Here is a 5,806-nt window from a genome sequence, read left to right as displayed (position 1 = left end):
TTCAGTCTGTTATTTTGTACAGCAACCCTAGGAAACTAATACTGTGAGGAACTTGGGAAAAGCTTTAGATCAAGCTTGTCCAACCCGCAGGCCAGGATGGCTTTGAATGCAGACCAACACAAATTTTTAAGCTTTCTTCAAACATAATGAAATTTTTTTGTGATTATTTTTTCCGTTCATTAGCTATCATTAGTGTTAGTGTAAACACAAAAGCAATCACAGGAGAGACGTTCTATGAATGTAGGACATGTGAAGAAGTCTGTAAGTGCTCATCAGATCTTAATACTCACTTCCAACTCTTGTGGTGATAGGCCCTGTGAAAATCAAAGACCATCAAGAAGAGAAAGTTTCTTTTACTATGAAAGTCATAAATGTGACTTCACCCAACATTTAGTGACTTAGAGTGGACTGAGGCTCCATTATTAGTAATGTGGAGAGATTTCATTAAATGTTTATACCTTACATGAGGAATAAAAATTCACAGTGTAGAGAACACTTCTGCTGCAAGGCACGTGGGAAAGCTTTTACTAATTCCACGAGGCTTATTTTACATATCTAAAATTAGACTGCAAGTGAGCCAAGACCCCTACACTCCAGCCTGGGTGACAAAGCAAGACTCCGTCTCAAAAAAAATAAAATAAAATTAGACTGCAAATGTCCTGGGAATGTAGGGGAATGTATGGCAACCTTTAAATATCTCACATGCCATAATGTTAACATGAAATCTCACATTGGAGGAAGAACCTATGTATCCCAGGGATATGATGTCACCTTATTTCATTGCTCAAGCCTTAATATCTTTGTGAGAATTCACACTGGGGTAAAACCCTGTGATTATAAAAAGGATGCAGGAAGTACTTCATTTGCTTCTCATATCTTACTGTATCACAGTTCATAGCCATGTGAATGTAAGAAATATGGGAAAGCTGTCAGAATCTCTTCACAACCCAGCAGGAAGTAACTTGCAATGAGACCACACAGTCTGTGAAACATGGAAAGCCCTTTGCTGTTATCTCAGGGATTGCTTAAGTAAGGTTTTGCAGTAGAGAGAAATCCTATTAGTGTAAGAGGTTTTGGAGAGTGGTAGTTCAGCTAAATAATGTTGACTTCTCAGATTGGAAAACTCTGACCAATTGAAAATGTTTTATTACTCTTAAAATATCCGTGTTCACCTGGTGCAGTGGCTCAGAGCTGTAATCTCAGCACTTTGAGAGGCTGAGGTGAGTGGATTGCTTGAGCTCAGGAGTTCAAGACCAGCCTGGGTAACCTGGTGAAACCCCGCCTCTACAAAAAAGACAAAAGTTAGCTGGGCATGGTGGCTTATGCCTATAGTCCCAGCTACCCAGGAGGCTGAGGCAGGAGAATCATTTTAGCCGAGAAGGAGGTTGCAGTGAGCTGAGATTGTGCCACTGCACTCTAGCCTGGGTGACAGAGTCAGACGCTGTCTCAAAACAAAAAATCCATGTTTCAGAGCAGTTTTAGGTTCACAGCAAAATAGTGTGGAAGGTTCAAAGACATCCTATATTCCTGTGGCCACCACACATGCATAGCTTCCACCATCATCAACATACTCCACCAGAGTAATACATTTGTTAGAATTCATGAACCTGCATTGCCACTTCATTATCACCCAAAGTCCACAGATCATCGGTCCTCCCACTATTCCTCCCTCCCTCTCCCCAGCCCGACAACCACTCATCTTTTTACTGTCTCCATAGTTTCGCCTTTTTCAGAATGTCATAGAGTTGGAATTGTGCAGTACGTAACTTTTCAGATTGGCCCAAAGTGATAACTTCACATCCTTCTTTTCCAGTTCAAATGTTGCCTTTTTCAAAACCACTCATGGCCTGCCCCGCCCTCATCCTGTGCCCATAAAAACCGCAGGCTCCACTAACAGAGTAGAAGAGGGTGGGGGCTTTAGTTCTGTCTCTAGAGCAAAGCCCACAGTTATTGGTTAATGAATGCGTTAAGGCACCCACACCTTCCACCAATGTTGAGCTGTGTTCATCCCATGGTGACTTTTGGGGCAGTGGATTGCAGGGTGGGTCTGGAGTGCCATGTGACTGCTCTGCAGGACTTGGAGACTGGTGAAATTTCTGCACAGGTGGCTTCTGGAGCTCCTGGCCAAGGTGCACCTTTCCTCAAGAGCGTGACTCCTTGATGCTTGGAATCTGGGTGAGGACAGGATGAGGACATTTAAAAATACTGTTTAGTGTTAGGTTTTTAACTCATTGTTTAATTCTCTGACACAGCAGCTGAGCTTTTTTTTTTTTTTTTTTTTTTTTTTTTTTTTTTTTTTTTTTCTTGAGATGGAATTTTGCTCTTGTTGCCCAGGCTGGAGTGCAGTGGAGAGATCTTGGCTCACTGCAACCTCTGCCTCCCGTGTTCAAGTGATTCTCCTGCCTCAGCCTCCTCAGTAGCTGGGATTACAGGCACGTGCCACCACGCCCGGCTACTTTTTGTATTTTTAGTAGAGATGGGGTTTTGCCATGTTGGACAGACTGGTCTTGAACTCCTGACCTCAGATGATCTGCCCCTCTTGGCCTCCCAAAGTGCTGGGATTACAAGCATGAGCCACTGCACCCGGCACTGAGCAATTTTTTAAACCAATATATTCTTTGGTGCAGCATCTAATTTAATACTTATTTTAAAACCTAATACTTTAAAAATCTTTTATTTGCCAGTTGATAGAGAATGTCTGTTTTAAACACACGTTTCTAATGTATAAATCTAATGTTAGCAATACAATTCCAAACCCCTTACTTATCAGTGGGTATTTTATTTAGCAGAGACTGTATAAAATGCACTGCTAGCCAAACTGCTTTTGAATTTCTTTTGCCCCAGATCTCTGGTTTTTGGAGGCTTCATTAAATAAAACTAATAATCCTCTATTCACTTTTTAAGAATTGTGGTAAAGTATATTACATAAAGTTTACATTTTAACCATTTTAAGTGTCCACTTCGCTGGCATTAAGTATACTCACATTGTTGGGCAACTGTCACCATCATCCCACTAAAAAATGTTTATCTTCCCAAACTGAACCCAATAAACACTAACTCCCTACTGCTCCCTTCCCAATCTCTGGCAAACACCATTCAATTCTCTGTGTTGGAAACAAATGCTCGACATAGCCAAAAGAAACCCCCTAGAAAATTTCTCAGCAGGGCACCTTTACTTCTGCAGAAGGGTGCTGCTTGTGCCCGTTACAATCGCAAGAGCACAATGAACAAAGGAGGGAAGGAGTTTTTAATTTAATGCAGTTCCTGTTTCTGTGTCGTTCCCCAATTGGCTGGGATTGGACTGCACAATCTAAGCTGATCCCGATTGGCTAAGACTTAAACTTTTCCAAATAGGGTAAATGTGCGATTTGTGGAAACAGAAGAGAAGAAGGGGGGTAGGATTGATGTACAACTTTTATAACTTATGATCAGAAAGTTGAGTCTTTGAAGAGGAACTTAGTTGTTCCAACATGTGTCTGTGTTAACCCCACTACTGTAGGTACCTCATAAAAGTGAAGTCCCAGTATTTGACTTTTTGTGACTAGTTTATTTCATTTAGCATAACATGTTCAAGGTTCATGTTGTAGCACATCTCAGAATTTCCTTTTTTAAGGCTGGATAATCTATTGTATGGCTATACCACATTTTGATTTGCTTTCACCTTTTCAATATTGTGAATAAAGCTGCCATGAACATGGGTGTACAAATAGCTCTTCCAGTACCTGCTTTCAACTTTTTGATTAATATACCCAGAAGTGGAATTGCTGGATCATATGCTGGTATCATTTTTTAGTATTAATGTTTATTTTCCAACTTGGTCTTGAGGTTTCTCTCTTGAGAAAGGCCAAAAGCCAATATAGCCACACTCTTTTTTTTTATTTTTTTATTTTAAGAGTCTTGCTCTGTCATCCAGGCTGGAGTGCAGTGGCACAATCTCAGCTCACTGCAACCTCTGCCTCCTGGGTTCAAGTGATTCTCATGCCTCAGCCTCCCGAGCAGCTGGGATTACAGGCATCTCCCACCATGCCCAGCTAATTTTTATATTTTTTGTAGAGACGGGGTTTCACCATGTTGGCCACACTGGTCTTGAACTCCTGACCTCAGGTGATCCACTCACCTTGGCCTCCCAGAGTGCTGGGATTACAGGCCTGAGCCAACATGTCCGGCCCGAGATAGCCACTCTCTAGGAGAGCTGGTGGAGGATGTTAAGTTCAAGTGTGTTAAGTGAGACACAATGAGAAAGTGAAACCAAAATCAATGAAAGGAAAAAGTTTATTATAGATTCCAGAGAAGTTAGGGGTGCTGAATAATGGCCCACAGGAAGTCCAGAGACAGTATGGTGCTCAACCTGTGGGTAGGTTACTGGAGACATGAAGAGACAGAGAGGGCCTGTGGGACTGTGCCTTTTAAGGACCATGGGTTTGTCCTTCAGTCTTTCTTCACGTGACTGTCGATTGGCTAGGGAAAAAAATGAAGGGGGGAATTTATTTACATGACTGTGGTGTTGGTCATTAGCTTTTATAGGAGTCAGCAGCTGTGAGATGAGGAACACGTGGGTTATATCAGGAAACAACCGCACAGGGAGAGGAAGTTTGTCAGACCTAAAAGCGTAGCAGCTTTATATTAAACAAATTATGACCTATGGCAATTCTACGTTTATTCCCTATCACTTTTTTATGTTTTTAGGAGACAGGGGTCTGCCCAGGCTGGTCTCTAACTCCTGGGCTCAAGCAATCCTCCCATCTGGGTCTCCCAAAGTGCTGGGATTGCAGACGTGAATAAAACACCCGCCCCAAATCACTTTTAAATCCTACCACGTCTTGGCAGGTGTTTTATTCACACGGATATTTAGAAAATGCCAAAAAGGGTTTGTGTGTGTGTGTATGTGTGTGATATAAAGTTTCTGGTTTGGTTGTCAAAAATATAGGAAGAACTACAGTACACAGGGCTTTAAATTCCAAAGTTTTTCTTTGCTTGTAGACTGATATTTATCATAGCCCCTGGAGGAGGGTGTAAGGCCTCCAGCGACCCAGGATCCAGTTTCAGAGACTTCTTCATTAGGTTAGTGAATGTGGCCAAGTTAAACCGCCCGTCCATGCCTCTGTTTTCCATCCATAAAGAGGGCAACATAAAAACGCTCTTGAACGAGAAGGGGAACCCCTCCCACGGCTCCAGGAGACCCCTGTGCAGATTTCACCTGGGGTCTGCATGGCCTGAAGGGTGGCTCTCCCACTGGCAATCCCGCCTCCAGGGCATCGCCCCGCCCCATTGTCTCCGTGTTGGTATCGCCCCGCCCCTTCTGCCTTTCCCGGGGGACGCTGGGATCTCTCTACTAGCTTTGGAAAGTCGCGGCTGTAGCGCCCTTCTAACGTCACCACGCGGCTCTCGTGGCTCCTGTTTCTCAGCCCATTCCAGGTCACCCCCCCCCGCCCCCCCGCTCCCCCGTTGCCCTCATGCCTGGAAACGGAAGTGCGCTCCCGGAAACGGAAGTGAATGCCGTACTCCGCGTGCAGGCCCGCCTCCTTCCACATCAACCAGTCTAAGGTTGCTCCCACCAGACTAGGAGGACTGGAGAGTAGGGTTGGGGTCAAAGGGTAGCCTCCTGCAGGTCGCCTCCTCCTGTGGCTTTCCCGGACGTCGCGCTGGGACTTCCTGCCGACACCGCACTTCTTCCCAGACTCCCACCTGCGCCGCTGGGGGCTTGGGTCCAGGTAAAAGGCGGGTCGGGAGTGCGGGCAGCGAGCTTCGGTGGGGCATTTTCGTCCGCGGTCTCCCCTTTCCCAAGCCTCTTCATCAGCCTTTGCAG

This window comes from Pan troglodytes, chromosome 20 (assembly GCF_028858775.2).
Source record: "Pan troglodytes isolate AG18354 chromosome 20, NHGRI_mPanTro3-v2.0_pri, whole genome shotgun sequence".
Taxonomy (NCBI): domain Eukaryota; kingdom Metazoa; phylum Chordata; class Mammalia; order Primates; family Hominidae; genus Pan; species Pan troglodytes.
This window is presented reverse-complemented; position numbering follows the sequence as displayed.